Genomic DNA, 18776 nt, shown 5'->3' on the forward strand with positions numbered 1-18776 from the left:
TCCCCACCAATATCCAATAGACTTTTTCAGAAGATTATTTTGATTTCACATAATTTCATCTGAAAGAAAACCACATTTTCTTACTCAATGCAATTTAGAAATGAAAATGTTAGCGTTTCTATTTAAAACAAAAATTAAATCAAGTAATATTTTAAAAATTTAGCTTAAGAAGCTAATCAGTATTGTGTTTTGCTTACAAAAATATCACACAATATCAGTATTGTGTTTTCCTTCAGCCTGAAAATTTAATAAAACACATGGGAAATCATAAGTGTAAAAGTATGTGTGTGCATGTGTAAGTATCTATCTGGCTTTATATAAAATCAGTTACTGCCTTTTCAGGAGGTCCTTCAAAGTAAGTCCTTCCTAAATGCTACCAGAGAACGAGGAACTTTTATATTTTTAAAAAGGGAACATTGAAAGAAAAGTAGGAAGGGACAATGTGCTAAAAATTAGCACACATGTTCCACCAGAAATTTGCTTTTTTGATTTTTTTTTTTCTGCTTTCTAATATGACAGTTAAGAAGTTATGCTGGCAAAGCCCTTTTAAAATCAAGATAATTTCTGCAGGTCTTACTGAGTCTGGTACTATTGTGTATTGTCAGTTCAATTATTTGAAGTCAAAATTCAGTCATATTTATGACATGTTCTCGGTCTGTTTTGTGTTCATCATGAGATATTGGTGCAATTTTATCCATCTGAGACTAAGATCTAGTCATAAATACTTCATGACTCTGCTACACAGACCAATCCATGATGCACCCAAGCATGTACACAGCTGGATACAAATATACATAAACCACAGAATAAGGAGAAACAACAGAAAGGGACAGATCTGAAAATTAATGCATATTTCATAGATCTGAAATGAAAAAAGCCAAACAAACCCACAAGACATTGTAAAAGGCAATTCAAAATCATGTTATACAGAGTGTTCTCAAAGTTATTGTGGAGGTTTGGTGCCCATTTAAGATCTTTTTTCAGGTTTGTCAGTTACTCCTGGTTACCACCTTGTGCCTAGGCAATTCCAGCTGCCTCTCTGCTGGAAGCTGGATACCATTGCATTTACAATCATCTGGTCAGTGCCCACTTCCTCACAAAAAAGAAATTGCTCATTATTTCTCCTTCCTTCCATTCAAAATAGTGCTCTGTTTGTCCTAACTTTAAGCACAAGTAGGTGGATTCTACCCTCCAGTTTAGTAATGATTCTGCCTTACTAAGTGGTAAGAACAGATCTGCTTTTCTTCTTGACTCTTCAGACTTAAAAGGGGGAGGCTTTCTGCAGGATTATGAAAAATTCCTCTGAAAATTTTTCTCATCTCTAGCCCTGTGTGAGTCACTTCAGAGAACCAGAAAGCAGCTTCAACACCAGACTTACATTCTTTGAGCAGTAAATACCTTACTTTGTCCCTTAGGCACCGTAGTGTAAATACTTGAACGCTCACTCATGTGAAACTCACCCGTTGGAAAGTGCTGGATCACACTTAGAACTGGGTCAAGTACAGATTACAGAAAGAGAGAAGGGGATCAAATGACACTCAGCTGGTGAAGCTTTATGGAATCCTACAAGAGGTCAGAACTCAAACGTTTCACTTCTATTATGTTTTGCTTCCTCTATTTCAGGAAATCTAAATAAATAACAAGAGAAGCTCACTGAACTTTCTTTAACATTTGGAAAGAGGCACGGCTCCTGAATGCCATTGAAGAATTCCTGTATGAAGGTCAGTGCTTGGAGAATCTGATGGTGAACAGGAGAGAAAAGATTACAGAGTTATCCAAAACTATCCATCATCTGAATAAAGGGAAAGCAGCAGGTATTGATCAGTTCTCTGGAGAAATGTTGAAAGGGGGTGGAAGGTCAAAACATGGAAGTTACACTATCTTGGAAAGGAATGAAATCAAGATCAAATGACAAAGGCAGGACAATAGATTCTCACTCTACAATATACACAGCATGCATATTGTAGCACAGCTGAACTGAAATTTCACAAAGTGCACAAACACACAAATGCACCATGGAAATATATTGTATATCAAAAAGATGAGGCATTTGAATGCCAAAATATGAAGTAGAACAAGGGAGAGGAAAAATAAGGAAAATCTTACACAGCCATAAGTGTAAAAACCTGAGGCATTTGCTGCAGATCTGCAATTTCTACCAGTTATTGAACAGAATTTTTCAGACAGCAAAACCTGAATATAAAAAATATATTTGAAGCAGATGAGAATTGAAGAAAGAATTGCTGGAAGACAAAGAAGCACACTCCTTAAGGCACACATGCTCCTCATTTTACTTTGCAAAAGCTGTTCCCCCATTTGTGAACTGTTGCCAAGTAACTTTTCCTTGGTACCTGAGCTGAAGCTGCTGAGGCTGTGAAGGTTTGGTTCTTGCTGCCTCTGTTCATTCCAGCACAACACAGGGAAGTGTGTCAGACACTGGCTGTTAGTCAAGTGTGCTCCATCCTGAGGCTACTGCCATAAATTCTGCACTACCTGCTTCAAGTGGGAACCTGACACTAAGACATGTAGCAAATCCAGGAATTAATCTGAAAAACAAGTCCAACTGCAGAGCAGAGATAATAAAAAAAATGTTTGAAAAATGGCTTAAAGCAGGCTGGAAAATTTGAGGAAGTGTTTTGAAAAAATTGTACAGCATGGGGTTATGCTTAAAACCACATGAAACAGGCTATGCTTACATTTTTTTTTTAAATAATCAGGATCTTAAAGACCATATGTTACTCAAAAGCATAAAAAATTTTGTAAGAAATTACTTCTAGAAACATACAGGAAATTCTAAGCCTCCAATGTTAACTCATCTGAATTTTATTTCCTTCAATTTTTAAAGGAAAACGAACCATGAAGAATTCCATTTATTCCCATGACTAATGACATTATAAGCATCAAGTTTGGTCCAGTCATCTTTATTTTCATTTAAGCCAACAGCATAGGTGAATAAGCATCTGGCAGAGATTCTAGGTTACTCTATATGTTAAATTACTGTTTTACAACTAAACACCTGCTGGGAGAATTGAAACAAATAGGTGAAGCATTTTTCACTGAACACTCTTCAGCATCATCTCATAGTGGCTCTCACCGTGATTCTAATTGGCAGAATAAATCTGGTGGGTGAAAACAGAGCCACCTCAAACCAAGCTAGAGTTTTTTTCCTCGAGTCTCCAGAGGAGGAGAAAAAAAAAGCCTGTGAAGGGCATTCTTACACAGGCCCAAAATGTTTACACAAGCACTATGCAAAAAAGTGTTTGAGTTGCTTTCAGCAGCACAGTAGCATAAATGAGATTTCATGTACTTTCAGAATACTCTAGATTGATTTTTCTCCTTTATGCTGCTTTTACATTTGTATAACCCAATCTGCTGCAGTGCATTTACACTAACAAGGTAGAAATAGTACCATGTATTTGCCCACTTCATAGAAGTGTATTTTTATTGCCCAATAAAAATACAGAGTCAGAGGTGATTGTGTTCAATCCTTGCTACTTCATCCCAAGTGTCAAAATTGTCATTTTTAATTTTGACAAATTATTCCTACAGCTTTCAGAAATAAGCTAGGAGTTTGCTTGGGCCTGTTACTTCAGAAACAATTTGGAGGTATGTTGGAAATTAGAGATGAAAATTAAGATAATTGAAATATTTTTTCCAGTATCTTTGAAAAGCATAATAAAAGATGCAGAGAACAGCATTCAGTTCAGGTAGCCTTCTGGCATCACTTACACAAAGTTTAATTAATGTTTCCAAAAACCATCTAACATCTTCCTGTGCCCTGCAGAAAAGTGCCTTGCTCAGGTCTACAGAGCCTTTTCCCATTAGCTTCTCTGCTCTGCTGAGCTACTGCAGAAAGTCAGGGGCTAAATTCACTTACACAAACACACACCTTTTCTTTTTACCCCATCTTGAAGCTAAGGGAACTACTCTTAAGTACCCTTCAAAATCAGTAAGAACATGATTTTACCATTCTGCCCTTCAAACTTACTCTCCAGAAGCAAAAAGAGACTGAAACACTCTGATAAGAAGTGGAGTTTCTCTACCTTACTCTTATACAAGGATTAAAAGGATGATTTTTATGAGGCATTCTACAACTAGATTCTGCACAGAAAAAAATAAATCAATACATTGATCTTTCCTCACTAACAAAGATAATTTAACAAAACACTGTGTTTATTACAATTCATTCTGCTGTGTTTCTGCCAGGTGAAGCTATTTCTCCATTTTAAAATGGAAAAAAAGGAAAAAGCTTTCATCATTCCCACTTATTGTCCTTTCTCACCTGTAACTGTTGACAATTCTGTCAATGAAAAAATTTCCACCCTTTCTCTCTCAAATCTGCCTTGCTAATCCCTTGCAATTCTATGCCAGTAGAAAGAATAATTCTCACTCTCTACTTTGCCTGGAGTAAACAATGCAAATATCACCAGAAATTACAAATATTCTCATCTACAATATAAGATCATTACATAGAACTTCCAGCCTACTCTACAAATTCACAGCTAATCACTGTAATGTTAATTAGTGGGGAAGAAAACCTTGCAAAGGTTTTAGCACTTCTGACTTTGGAATCTCAGAGCACTCTACAGAATTAGGTAAATTCTGCCTCATAAGAGCCTTCCAAATTAAATTCTTAGGTGAAAGGAAAAAATCACATTTAGGGCAGAATCCCCACCCCTCCCTCACCCCAGCCCCAAAACCAAGGGCCATATTATGAATCTGTTCTAGCTTCTGGTAGAAATTATTTGTATATTTAAATTAATTGGACTGTTTCAGAAAATAGCTACATACCAGCGGAGGAGAAGCTGTTCACAGTGCCATTGCAATGACAGCCAAAGTCTCATGTTATTTCCCCTAAAAATTCAGTGAGAAAAACATTGGGTAGCCTGGAGTCAGAAGACCAGCCCTCTTTTTTTCCCCCAATCAAAAAATGTTCTATTAGAAGCAACCTAAAAGATAATGTAGTCCAGCCACTTTACAAAACTAGGTTTTATGCAAGACACTTCCAGTAAGGTTTTCCCAATGTCTCCACATAGCCTGAGATATTATCAAGCTGCCTTTAGAATCATATTTTCTTAAAAATTCCCAGAATAAACTTCTGCTGGAAAGTGTACTAGCTTCCTTTTCTGCTCTCCCTCCTATCCTTTCACTTGTGTTTTTAAACTGTAAGCTTTCTAAAACAGCAACTGCTTCTAAATATGACTGCATATTAACTTACAGAACCTTCCCTCTTGAAGTTTTCAGATGATTGTAAATAGCAAATAGCAAATAACACTAGAGAGCTTTATTTTTAGTTAGCAGTAAATATTTACTATCTAAATATTTGCTATTTAGATAGTAAATAGTAAATAATACTAGAGAGCTTTATTTTTAGTTTTCTGCTCTAGTCAACTTTCAGGTTTTAATCATATTGAAAACAACCACCCTGGTCTCAGCTTTCACTGTACCAATATTCTAACCATGAAATATTACAGATTTCTTGCCATATTTTAACATTATTGCATTCCTTCTCACAAGATACTGTCAAACAATTCTGCAAGACTTGGTTTTATCTGACTGAAACATTCAAGAAAATGAAGGAGGATTCTTCTTCTTCACTTTTATTTATTTATTTATTGTTAACAGGTGCTTTTGATTCACTAAAAGCTTTCCATCCTCTCATCTTCTAACCATTTTCCTCATCTTTAGGCTTGTTCTCACCTAGAACAGGCTCTTTCAATGTTCTTTCACTACTTCAATCAGAGTGATGGTGCTACTGACTTGGAGTTACTCACCTTCTTTGGCTTGGATGACAGTTAATTTTGTGCTTTTACCCAGAATTTCACCACAGGCACCTCATTTTCTCAATTCATCTTCTGTGAATTTCTTTTTCCAGTGATCATCTCTAGTGGATTTTACCTCAAATGTGAATGTAAACAATGACCCCTGAAATAGTGAAAGCACAAAAGGGGGTGAGCACGTACAATGGTGAAAAAACATTAATTCTGTTTCTTTTATGGCATCTTTAGCACTTACAGCTGAAATGTAAAAGGTCTGGTTATCAACCACAGGCCACAGCTGGAGAGAAAACATCTCCCTCTGCAGTGATAGCCTGGCACTTGCTTCAGGGTCAGAAAGAGACACAAAGGTTGCTTGTGTTTTAACATATCCTTTCAATATTTTCTTTTTCACTCAGAAATATGAGAAACACAAACTAAACAAAATTCCCACCAAAATTTTTTCTGGACATGTCACTTAAATTTTTTCGTCAGAAAATACTATTGCATTCGTTTTACTCTGTATTTTTTATTCTTTTGTGTGACCTTTTACAAAAGCAGTTCCTTCCTTCTCATCAAGTGCACTTGTGAGATATTTTATCTTCATTTCTGATATTTTTTTCTGACATTTTGTCAAAATTCCTTCTGACAGAAGAATACACTTCTTTTTTGATGATGGGGCAGATTTGAGGTAGAATGAGAGAAAAGAAAAAGGGAGGAAGTAGCAAGTAGAGAGAAAGTCAAGAAACTGGGAATGAAAATTTTGAATTCAGGACTGTTTTCTAAAATAAAAATTAGTACTAACATTTAAAAATAACAAAAATTTAAATACTAACATTTCCTTATGTGTTTTACTAGAAATTACTCATTTTAAAAGCCCTATAAAAATTTCAAATTTTTACCGGGATGTAAATATTCTTCTGCCAGAAATGGCATTTCAGAGCAATAGTTATAACAAATTACAGGGATTCACTTCCAAAATGTTGCACTTACTTTTTCCAGGTTTCTTCTTGCCCTCTCCTATGACTTCTTTTCTTGCACTCACTTCCTTCTTTTTAGAAATAACCTTGTGTTTCTCATCTTTGTAAGCTTTTAGTAAATGTCTTCCTATAAACACATCTCCATACCTTGGCTCTATCCCCTCTAATATTTCCTTCTTCTCTTTGTTTTATCCCTTCTTCTCTCTCCTGTGTTTATTCCCTAACGCCAATTCCTCACCTGAGTCTCCTCTAACTGTGCTCTCAACAAAAGTGCTAGTGCCTGTTCCTCTTGGGACTGGCTTCTGCTACCTGCAATCCACCTCCAAATACCTTGGGGGAGGAGGGGAAAGGGAAAAGTCTTTCTCTCTGTGTATGACCTCAATGATCTCTGCCTGCTCTTTTTCAGATTTGAATTTGCCCAAAGTGGCCGGCAGCAAGGAAACCATGGAGCTGTGTGGCACAAACACTGCTGGCCAGACCTGGTGTCCCACACTGGCTGCATGTGGGGTCCCCAAAGCACAAACTACTCACACAGTTACACTCTCCCTCTCAGAAATCAGGAGAGAGCCCCCAACAGCCATAAACCTAACTGGGATGATGTGAATAGTGTTGTTTCCAGAGATACTGTACTCCATCCATGTCTGGGTGACCAGATCCACCTTCACCCCTTCTCACACAGGGTTCCCTTGCAGCAAACCTGAGGTTATACCAACTGAGTAGCTAAAAAGTTAATTTCCAAGACCAGGAATAGACTTTTCTGAATTACTAGAGGGAACAAAATGAAGCCTTTCATTTCTATGTTCAGTATGAATGGGAAAGCAGAATAAAATAAGATGTGACTCTTCCTTTTTCACGGTTTTCCTCCCTGTGGAGAATTTTCATTTTATATTTTATTTCAAGCGGTAAGAGAGTCAATCTTGATATGAATGATATCAGGGTGGTGACATGGGACCCATCTCAGTCAATGTCTCTAGGTACAGTACAAATAATAAGTAATAATCTTGGCAATATCCAAATTTCTATGAGAATTTTTGGAAATAGTATCACGGAGATTAAATGATACTTCTAATTTTTTAATCAGTTTCTCACAGACAGCAATGCACAGGTGCCTTGACCTTAAACTTAGGTAATTATTATAATTAAAGAGCTAATACTCCATTCACAAATGTCTGCTGCACTATCTCTATTGTCTAAACCCCATTGTTGTGCATGTAGTTCCTTTTCTGTTCCCGGTTTCTTTGGAACTCTTCCAAGATTTACTCAGTTATTGTTTAAAGCTTTTTTCACTATGTTAGTCTGATGGTGTTTTGTGCTCTGCATCAAATAACTTATGGATCATTCCAGTTTTGGAGAGATATTTTCTATATCCATTCAAAAACATTACCCATCCTATATCAGTAAATATATTATTCCTCAATTCAATAATTTCTGCTAATTCCCCAAATAAATCAATACTTTCTTTGTTATGTTGAGTAAATTAGACAAATGAATGTTTTGTAAAACTTGCAGCCCTTTTGTGTTCCCTTGGGTCCCAGTCTATTTCACTCCTTGTCTTTTTTATTTCCTTTTTCAGTGAGCACTACCCATATACCTCAGCTGTATTTACAGAATTATTTGGTCTAATTCTGTCACCAGAATGAAATCTATGCAAATGAAAGACTTTCTCAGTGTGCCTGTCAAACCATATTCTTTCCCAGTCACAAATTTCTGCCCGAGTTATTTTTAAATAGTTCTAGCTGTGGGATGGGAAGGAGATGCACACACTGAAGAGAAATATTTAATTTCAATTTCAGACATTCTAGAGAAAACTAATGTATTGATTAAAAGAAAGCAATACCTCTCTCCTGCTTTACCCTACAGCCCATCTTGAATAGAAGACAGGTTGGTTCAATTCTTTTTTTTTTGCCTGAGGGGTTTTGAACCATACCTCCTGGAAAAATATTTAACTACCGTGTTACAGAATTTTCATATTCTAGGATAAAGACTCTCTCAATCTCTCCTGCTGGTGTTATTCCACTTGGTTTAATACACTTAAATATTCTGAGGCACAGTGAAAATGACTCAGTAACATGAGGTTTGTGATACTCCTGTGAAAAATGGGGCCTCAGGGTTCAAGTCTTTGCTTCAATAAATATCTAAATATTTTCAAACAATGCAGAATTTTAACAGGAAATAAAAAGAAATAATTTAAACCAAAGGGTGATGCAGTACAATCTCCAAATATTCTCTTGGATGAGGAGAGAGTATGGAGCCCAGGCCTTCAACAGATGAAGCACAAAACAAAAAAGGGGAATTCACAGATTTTGTGGAATTAGTGTGGACAACTGTTTTTTGCAGTAAAGACATGTTCAGCCACTGTATAGTGATTTTGCTGATAGTTCTGGCACAATAGAAGATGTACTTTAGTTTAAAAAACTTGCAGAAATGCTAATCAAGCCCTATACTTAATTCTTGGTAATCATAACAATAGCAAAATATATGTCCTTGCAAAAGAAGCTTGGGAAAAGGAGGGAAGTATTTCTGCCAAATGATGTCCTGAGAGGTTAGAATTTGCTAGTTTTCATTATCATGGAAAATAGGTACCAATGTGGTGATGGCAGATAGAACAAGAAGCAAACAGAAAAGGGGTTGAGTTATAAATATACACCCTCCAAATGATGTTTGTGAAAAATAAGTATTATTGGTCAACAAATGTGTTGCCGTTTTGTACAGCAGGTGAAGGATGGGTACTTGCTTTGGACATAACCTGAAGCTCCATTTCCTGTGCAGTATACATCTTAAGGTGGAAACACATAATGATATTTTTATATAACCTATACATGAACAATTAGAAAAACGTCATTTTATATAATTTCTATGGAAAGAAGAAAACATGCTGAGGTCTGCTTTTGCTTCACAGAGGCTTAAGGACTTGCTTCAGTCAGAGTCTTCACAATGAACCTAAATTAAAACAAAAACCCAGTTCAAAAAGACACACATTTATAAAGCCTGCCAAGGAACACTCAAATTACATGTACTACTCCATGAGAGAAATAGTGTAAGCAACATCAAGTTTATCTGTTAAAATTTTTCCTGTCATGTTTCTGAACCTTCCTCTTGCAAAACTTGAGCTCCTTTTTTCAGAAGAAATCCCCCATATATTCTGAAATTATGTGTTCTTTTATTCATAAAGGGTTCATTAATTAAAGCAAGGCAATATTGTCAGCAGAGATGCATCTGTTACTCTTAGGAGTCTCCAGGACAAATTCTGTTTTGGTGACGTCTGTTTTACTATTGTCCTGACAGAGCAAATGGCTAAAGACCGAGTTCTTTCTGATGTACACATGTTATATATGCAATTAAGTCTTGCTATAGTAAAGAATCACTGTCAGCAGAGATTATTTTAATGGATGTACAGTATTACTTTAAACTAAGTCTTCACCATCTGTTCATCTTAATTACAAATGCAAAACCAACATATCTTACATTAGCATCAGAAAATGGGGAAATATCAGTGCCTGAAATGTCCATATCTACTCTTTGTGCAATACTGCATGCATCTGTGCCATTTTTCTTCTCCTCTTCCAAGCAACACAAATTGGGAAGAGGGGGAGGAAAGAAGGGGCTAGAATTATTCCTCACAGATAATTTTCTGGCATGGTTGAATATTTTTCTGGCAAACAAGGATTCATTATGAAACATTTCAATATATTATGCTTTAGAATGGTTTCCAAAAGTATGTACTTGCACTTGTACCTCATCCTAGCTCTTTCTGGCTGCCAGATTATCAGGGAAAATGAAAGAAAGAGCCAACACATGCTAATGCCATCTAATAAATCACAAAAATGGAGGTAAAAGAATATACAAGGAATATTCTGATTTATACCAAACTGAGAGGTAATAAGGAAGTACAATTTTAAAAATAAAACTCTATATTTCTGACATGGTTTTACTTTATACGGCCAAGATAGACCTATAGAAAATAATAAAATATGTAAGACTACAGCCTGTCTACAATCTGCTGCAATTTGGTAGCTTGCTAGTAGATGTTGGGTCCCACAACTGCTCATCATTATGGAAGGAGAATTATAACAGTTAAGATTAGTTTCAGTTTACTGATTAAGTTAAGTAAGTACTGATTAAATTAAGTTAGATAAGTTAAGTTTACTGATTTGAAAGTACTTTGCCATCCCTTGTTGACTCAGTTTATCAGGAAATCTGTTGTACTTTGTGGTACAAAAACATGCATCCTAACAAGATGCATGCTTTTGATCTAGACCGAAGGAAAACTCAGGGAAAATTATAACAGTATCTAACAAGATACTATTATGTGCCAAAAACTTATAAAAAATAAAATAATTTTTAATAGCCCAACAAAACACCCTGGCAACTTTTCTGTCTAGTTCTCATAAAATGTAGCAGTCAACTTGTAACATCTTGCAACCAAGATATGCCCAAATCCAAAACTTGAATTTGGCATGTCTATCCTGAGATAATCCATGGACATAAATATATGAGAAACACAAGTGATGATATTATTCTACTTTACACACAGGAAAATATGCATAGAGAAGTCTAATTCCAAACTGGAGAAACCCGATTAGAGGAAACCCTTTTTTTGTGGAGTCTTATCACCAAATGATAAGCACTTCAAAGAGATGGCTGCCATTGTGTCAATAAGAAGGATAATCAAACTGAAACAGAGGTAGAGGATGCAGGACTATATGATATACAAACTCTTTTGATATACAAACTCTGTATCAGTTTCAATTGTCTAAAACTAAAATATAAATGAAAAAAATCTGCGAGTCAAGAAATGTATTAGTAGAAATAGGTTTGGAGAGATGTTTCCCAATAATTTTTAACTTTAAAAGTTGTCAGGAAAACACCATAAATCATTAATGCTGGTAATTTGTACTGGGGAAATGTGTATGGCCTTACATTATACCATCTTACATAACAATACCAAATATGAAAATCAAAACTGCTCTGTAATAAACAGCATTTTTACTGATTGCACATGATTATGTTAAGCAGCTTCTTCTAACAGTGTCACAGAGGTGATTTAATAGCTCCTATAACTAATCTTCCCAGATGACCTCTCCCCTCTGCTGATGAAGCCTATTCAAAACCTACTGCCCTTTGCTCATTTTGCCATCTTTTATTTCCGAACTGTTTTGATCATAAATACTTCAGGCAAAATTCTTCTTTCCTCTGAACAAATTTTCTTTGGACATCTCGGCTCACCGATGTGAGTGATGTAAAAGAAAATATGTCCTTATCATTGTTCTCATTATTACTATTATTTCCCTGAAACCACCATAGCAATAAGTATAAGAAATCACTCATCAGGTATGTGAGGAGTACTGCAGATTCCAGCCTCTGTCTACCAGCAAGGATCAAACCATGGCTTTGAGAAGGAAATTCACACAGCTCCTTTTTAACAAAAATTTGAAAAGAAAACCCATCTCCTAGAAATATCAAACTGGAAAAGAATGCCTCAAAACGTTACCATCAAATTCAAATAATGTAGAGAAAACTTCTTACCTAAAACCGAAAATGCATGCACAGAAAATACACAGAATACTGTGAACCACAGTCACCTTCAAAAACCAACCAAAAAAACCCCGCCAAAACTGGAAGGAGTTAAAGAGCAAGTAATATCATTATAGCTGGAATAGGATGAAATTCAAAGTTATTATCAAGGTCAAGAGTAGAGGAGCGGTGTGCGAGCGGCGCTGGGGTGTCCCGGCGGTGGCAGAGTCCCTAGGGGGCACTGCGCAATTAATATTGGTGGAGGCGGCCGCTGCCACAAAGACGGGGCTGCTGCCCAAAAACGTGAGCAAGCGTTTTGTTCCCACTGCAGCTTCCTGATTAGACCATAAACCCCTACTATTTGTCCTTCCAGAATAACGAACTGCTTTCTAGAGTAAACATTTTCCTCTAGGATCATTGAATATTCTAGTAAAACGCAGGAATTGCAGAATGTATGGACAGCTACCCAGACAGAATGGAAGAACAGCAGTAAAATACCCCTGTTTGGGGAAGGGGGAAGGTAGAAAGAAGATTAAATAAGTGTTAAAGTCGTCTTTATTATAAAGGTAAAGTAAAACTCGAGTTATTATATATATATATGTATGTATGTATAAAACATATAATTAATTGGCGCATAATTTAAAAAAGGAGAGTTATTGAGTTTATAAAACAAATCCTTGATACAATATTTTTCTGACTCAGCTGCAGGACTGAATGACTTTTCATACAATAGGGCAAACAAGTCAAAGCTGCGGTTTTGTTTCTACAAGAAAATGCGATACTTACATGTCTGCTTCATGAAATTATCAAATAAAGAAACACCTTTATTCTTGAGCTTTAAACTCAGAGCTGTGATCAGAGCAGGCTTGAAGAATGCTGAGAGAGTACCTGCACTGTGCAGGACTGCCAGCCAATCAAGCTGTGATTTCACATTCTGAATTAAGTAGGAGCCAGGACACGGCCACCTTGTAAGGGAGCAGTTTGGCTGGGTGCCTCTATACCATGTGTATAACTGCAAGTGGGGATGATATGACATTTTTAAACTTGAGGATGTAGGAATCATGGGAGTTGTGTCCATCCATATCAATAGCACTATACACAGGAAAGGTAAAAATCTGGACCTTCACATGAAATTCAAAGCTGCTTTTCCTGATCCCAAGTTAGAACTGATTAATAACATTAATGCCTTTTTTTTTTTTTACACTAAACCCCTATTTTGGAAGCAGAAGGCAAGTAAGGAAATGAGTGCTGTTGGACAAGATTTTATGTTACCTTTGCCACATATTTGTTGTCATTGGGGACTTATGCCCTTCTCTAATAGTTTTAGCCACAATCTTCCAATTCAGTCCTCTAAGCATGAGGTTCTACTTGAAATGCTATCCTGCCATGAAGGTTGTCATATTAAAGCCACCTCTGGAAACTTCACACAAATCATCAGCTTTACGTTACCTTCTCTTTAGAGCAGGTTTAAAGCAGGCTGGAAAAATTGAGTTGCAACTTTATGAGAAATTTTCATAAAGGTTTCAAGCTTTCCCAAAGAAGGGGCAGAGGAACTACTTTTGGGATAATATATCATTCCAAGAAGTTGAGTGATTACCAGCTTCAGAGCAAAGAGTCCAGAATCCTTAGAGACATAGCTAATGTCTTATAAAAATTCTTCAAAACCAACACAAGACATTTTAGTTGCCATTACTCCATTTTTGAGCCAAAATTTGCTTCATTGTTACATATCATAGTTGTAAGAGATTCAATAAAGACACCATAAGTGTACCCGTTTCTAAAATTAAAGTAAAAAATAGACAAATATACCAAGATCAGACTTCAATAAGCATCGCCTTCAGCCTGGTGCTGTGAAAGAGACTATCACCCATCAGACACATAGGAGCAAACTTTGTAATTACAAAATTTTGCTGATGAGAAAAGCAGAAAATCTTTTCTCTGCAGATTTTATTTCTGATATTCTGGACTCCTTTTCATAGCATTCTTTCACCATTGGCTACATTTTATTGTGCATTGTAAATATAAAATACTTTAATTCTATAATTCTAGGCATATTGCTAGTAAAAGACCCATTTTGAAACCTTTCTATTAATGTAAAATAATAATTTAGACATTAATGAGACTATAGTTTTGCTGCACACATATTTTGAGAAATATTGCAATATTGTAATATTTTTACTTTGTCACTCAAAATGTGGTAAATGTCACATTATTTTCTATGAATTTCCAATAGATTAAATAATGCTAGTTTCTTCTTACTACCTCATACTTGGAGGCAATTTCTCTGTAATGCAGGTCCCAAGGATTTGAAGAATTTGACTTTGATGAACATGATGAGCTAATTAGAAGGCACATTCCCTGCCACCTCAGAACAAAAGCTAGTCTCAAGTAACCTTGAAACACTATCTATTTCATGGAATCGTGTAAACAAGGAGCTGACAACTTTTACAAGGCAATTGGTAAGATTACATGTTTCTTTCCTAAATTACAGATAAACTGTGATAGTAGGAACACAGTAGGAGCCAGGAACAGGCATTTAGGTTTCACCTAGCCACTTTTCTGGTACCCTATCAGCTGTCTGTGAGGTGGTGGCTTCCCAGCTTGTGCTGAGTCTTACAGAGCTAAGAACTGGGATCTTCTGCCTCTCACAGTGTTTCTCTCACACCACAGCCTTCACCCCCTGCCTGGGCTGCATGTCGTTTGTCATGGATCCCTGCACTCTGTTGGGAACTGGTGTAATAGGTTGCTGAATGATGGTCTGAATTTGGGATAGGTGCCCAAACAACATAAACGTGGAAGTTAAATTAACGTTCTTTACAAAGGCTGAGAAAAATAAAAAAGAAAATAGCAGATGAGAAATCATGCACACATATGGCCACCAGCCTTCTTCATTTGCCTTCTGACATTGCTTACTGATGGAATGTACTCACAAGAACAGCCTATGTATGAAACCAGACAATCCACAGAGCAGTAGGCCAGGGTCAAATTTTGAAGGCTCTGCAATGATGGGAAAAAGAATCATAGAATCACTAAGGTTGGAAAAGACCATCAAGTCCAACCCCTAACATAGAAAGAAACATTAAAATTTGCTGTTGAACTTTAATCCCACTGCTGGCACACAATCTGACTCGGGTCATTCCTTGTGAAAAGCAAACCATCTCCTTGCTGGCATTGGAGAGTCAGCAATGCATTATGAACTGTTGCAACGTAACAAACATCACAGCAATCCAAAATCCATACCCTGACCTTCTCCCAAAAGTCTGGAGGCTTGATAAAATTCTACTGAGCTGTGAAAGACTGCCAAACAGTATAGACTTTGCTTGATACTACTTCCAACTCCAATTAAGAAAGCATTGCCACAAGAAGTCTCAAGAATTCAGCTGATAATTATAAAAATAGGACTGGGCATTCTTAAGATATTTGAACTATCAAAAGCAATGGAATAGAATACAGTAGTAAAATCTTCATAAACTGATCCAAGCTGATCTAACTGATCCTGATCTGAACTTCTGTGGTTCCCAGAGCAGCCAGGGGGAACAAAATGAACAGTTTTGACTGAGTCCTGTTCTGTATTTTGTATTAATTCACCATCTCTAAATGTAGGGGTTTTTTAAAGAAACTAAGTAGTTTTATTTCCATTCTCATTCAGAAATATGTCATGCTTGTCTGTTGAATAAAAGTTGGCAATTTTCACTGGCCAGTTGCAAACAGAGAGGTTGAAAGGTCACAGAGATGTAAAGTTCATCCAGGTTTCAGAACAATCCCAAACCCCACAAAGCCATGTTAAAAAAACTGAAACCAAAACCCAACAAACATTAATAGCCATGAAAAAAATAAGTTTCCCTTATGTGGGTTACTGAAATTCCTATTTGAATAAAGTAACAAGTTCTACCTGTGATTGAGGAGGTTCTCTTCCGTTGACAGAGAGGCAGCACAACAAACTTCAGCTATCTTAGACTGCATGACATCTGGCTCCAGGCTCAGTGCAGTTTCTACAGTCACTGCTTCCTGTCACAATAATTAAGTGCATTTTTCTTGATTAACAAAAATCCAAACAAGATAAAGAGCTAATTTGCTCTCTGCTTTGGGTCCCAGTGGATGAAGCTTGTATGTATTTCTTGGGGGTTTTTCATCATTTAGCACTGAGATAAATCCAATGACTTTCCTGAGAATAGTATAAATGAGTAATTTTTGGATGTACCAAGATCTTTGTAATAAGACACTTTATTTAAATTTATACCAAAGTCATTTTAGGCTTGAGGAGATGAAAGAAAGGAGCCAGTGTGAACAGAAATAATTTCTAATTTTACCTTGCTATGAAATGGGAGAGATGCAGATTTTGAGTGTGAGAGTGTGCCAGCAATTCAAAGCTGATTCTGATTTAAATTTGTATGAGAAGCAGAGGGTAAACCAACAAATACAAAGCAAATCTAACCAGGGCCATTTTACTGTTAAAACTATGCGGAATGCAATAAGTGAGCACCCAGAAAAGCAATGAGTATTTTGCTCTCTGAAATGGACATGGAAATCCTTGTTTGTATGAACAATCCTAAATTAAATGACATAATGACTGTCTAACAAATTTTGTGGAAAAAATTAATAAATCATTAAAATAATTACACTGAACTGGTGCAGAATTTAGCATCTCAGCACAAAAATAAAATCTATCTGGGAATGGAAAATCAAACCACTTTATCGAGTACTTGTCAGATTTAGAAACATGGAACACATGCCACAGAAATTCTTCCAAAAGAAGTTTTAGCAAATTTACATTTAAAGCCCATTCTCTCTACCCAACTACCCTTTCAATTTTCTTTTCAAAACCCTCTGAATTCTAACTGCTCCTATATGAGATGACCCCTTGGAATACATTTAGCAGATGACAGCTGATGCCCCACATGATCCCTTTGCAAAATGCAGGGCTAGATTAACAGCATTAAATAAATCTCTTTTCTAAAGCTCTGTGTATGTTTCTAACATGCAGAGTTTTTGTTTTTGATGCGTTTTGGGTTTTTTAGTATCATTCATTTCCTATCCACATAAAAATGGAGAACGTTTGAAGCCACTGTAACATTGTGCAAATAATGAATTTTAACATACCTGGATGGCTCAAACCAGTCTCCCTCAGGGCTCTATGGAACATTTGACATGACCAGTAGCAGGCCAGTGGGTCATGCTGAGAAGGAGCCAACAATTTACAGTGAGTGAAGACTTCTTGGAAGCATTACAAGTAAAACTGGTACAGTTCATATTAAAACTGTGATAAATGCCAGGGGTACTCAGCATATATATCCCTAAACCTTGGAGGTTATTTTCAATACTCCTACAGGTCACCTTTAAATGAGTTTGCACATCAGTGCCTAACTCTGCTAGACCACATGATGTTGTTATATGTAGCAAAAGTAAAGAAACTCACATGTGCTGTGTGGCAGCCTTAGACCACAGGTTCATTGCAGCATGAAGCTCATTGTAGTGCTCTCATGATTCTGTTAAAATTCTGGTCAGCTTCTCCCAATCAGATACTGGGAAGTAATGAGGTTCTCCAACACCATGGGCAAAGTGGCAGTAAATTAGTGGCTTATGGATAAATATGTGCTCATCAACACCCTGGTGCTAACAATATAGAGATATAAACAATATTCACCCAGCTTATTAACCCTTTATCACAATTGTCTCTTTTTGTATATGCACTTATGAAGTCTGGGAACAATCCTGTTAACTATAGAACCAGTAGACAGTATTTTAATTTATTTTCTGTCAGACTCTGGCAGCATGCCATTTCTAGAAGTTCTGGCTGCTAGATCTCCTGGACTGTGTCTTCTCTCTGTAGCCAGCTGAACAGGCTCTCAAAGGCTATGCAGATTTTGTTGATACATTTTCATTTCAGCTCCTTTTCTGGAGGAAAACAAGTTCACCCAAAATTATGGGACTATTTTTTCCAGGCACTTTATAGTGTCATTTTACTCTGCTCTCCTTGGAGTACATTCTACTTTTGTGTATCCTTCATTGATTATGAATATTCTCCTAGTCTTTACCATGGCATGCAACCATAAGGTGGTAGCATCTGAACAGAAAAAAAAAGATAAATAATCTCATTACAAAGAAGGAACTTCAATAACTATGCTTCTTCAAGTGAAACAGAAGACAGCATTCTTCTTATGACTCTAGGGATTTTGTTTTATCCTCTTTTCTATTATATCAAAATTATGTTCATTCAGACCAGGAACAGAGTAAAAAACCACTCTACAATAAACAATTTACCTGTAAAAGATACAGTTGCAGTATAATAACATCCTTTTCATCTTCCTAGTACTTAGAGTATAATATGGCATGAAACAGGGCAGATACATGTCTTACCTCAAGCAGAGAATCATACCTGAAAGTACCTTCTGTAGAGTGGATGAAAATTTTGTTAAAATGTTTTGTATTTTTTCCTCCACACATTTAAGTAAGGAAATACTGGATGATTTCATGGAGCCATAGAAGGACCAAGGAAATAAGAAGCTATATATCACTGGAGTGGTGA

General features: G+C 36.4%; 1 long non-coding RNA gene across 1 annotated transcript; it reads right to left on the reverse strand.

The window, feature by feature from the left end:
• Nucleotides 1-5789: 5789 nt before the first annotated feature.
• Nucleotides 5790-17787, reverse strand: LOC127059828 (uncharacterized). The gene is made up of 5 exons (XR_007778011.1): nucleotides 17667-17787; nucleotides 17351-17426; nucleotides 16143-16258; nucleotides 15181-15247; nucleotides 5790-5925 (listed from the first exon to the last, which is right to left on the reverse strand). It is a non-coding gene; the product is annotated as an uncharacterized LOC127059828 (long non-coding RNA).
• Nucleotides 17788-18776: the final 989 nt, after the last annotated feature.

Source organism: Serinus canaria, chromosome 7, assembly GCF_022539315.1.
Source record: "Serinus canaria isolate serCan28SL12 chromosome 7, serCan2020, whole genome shotgun sequence".
Classification (NCBI taxonomy): Eukaryota; Metazoa; Chordata; class Aves; order Passeriformes; family Fringillidae; genus Serinus; species Serinus canaria.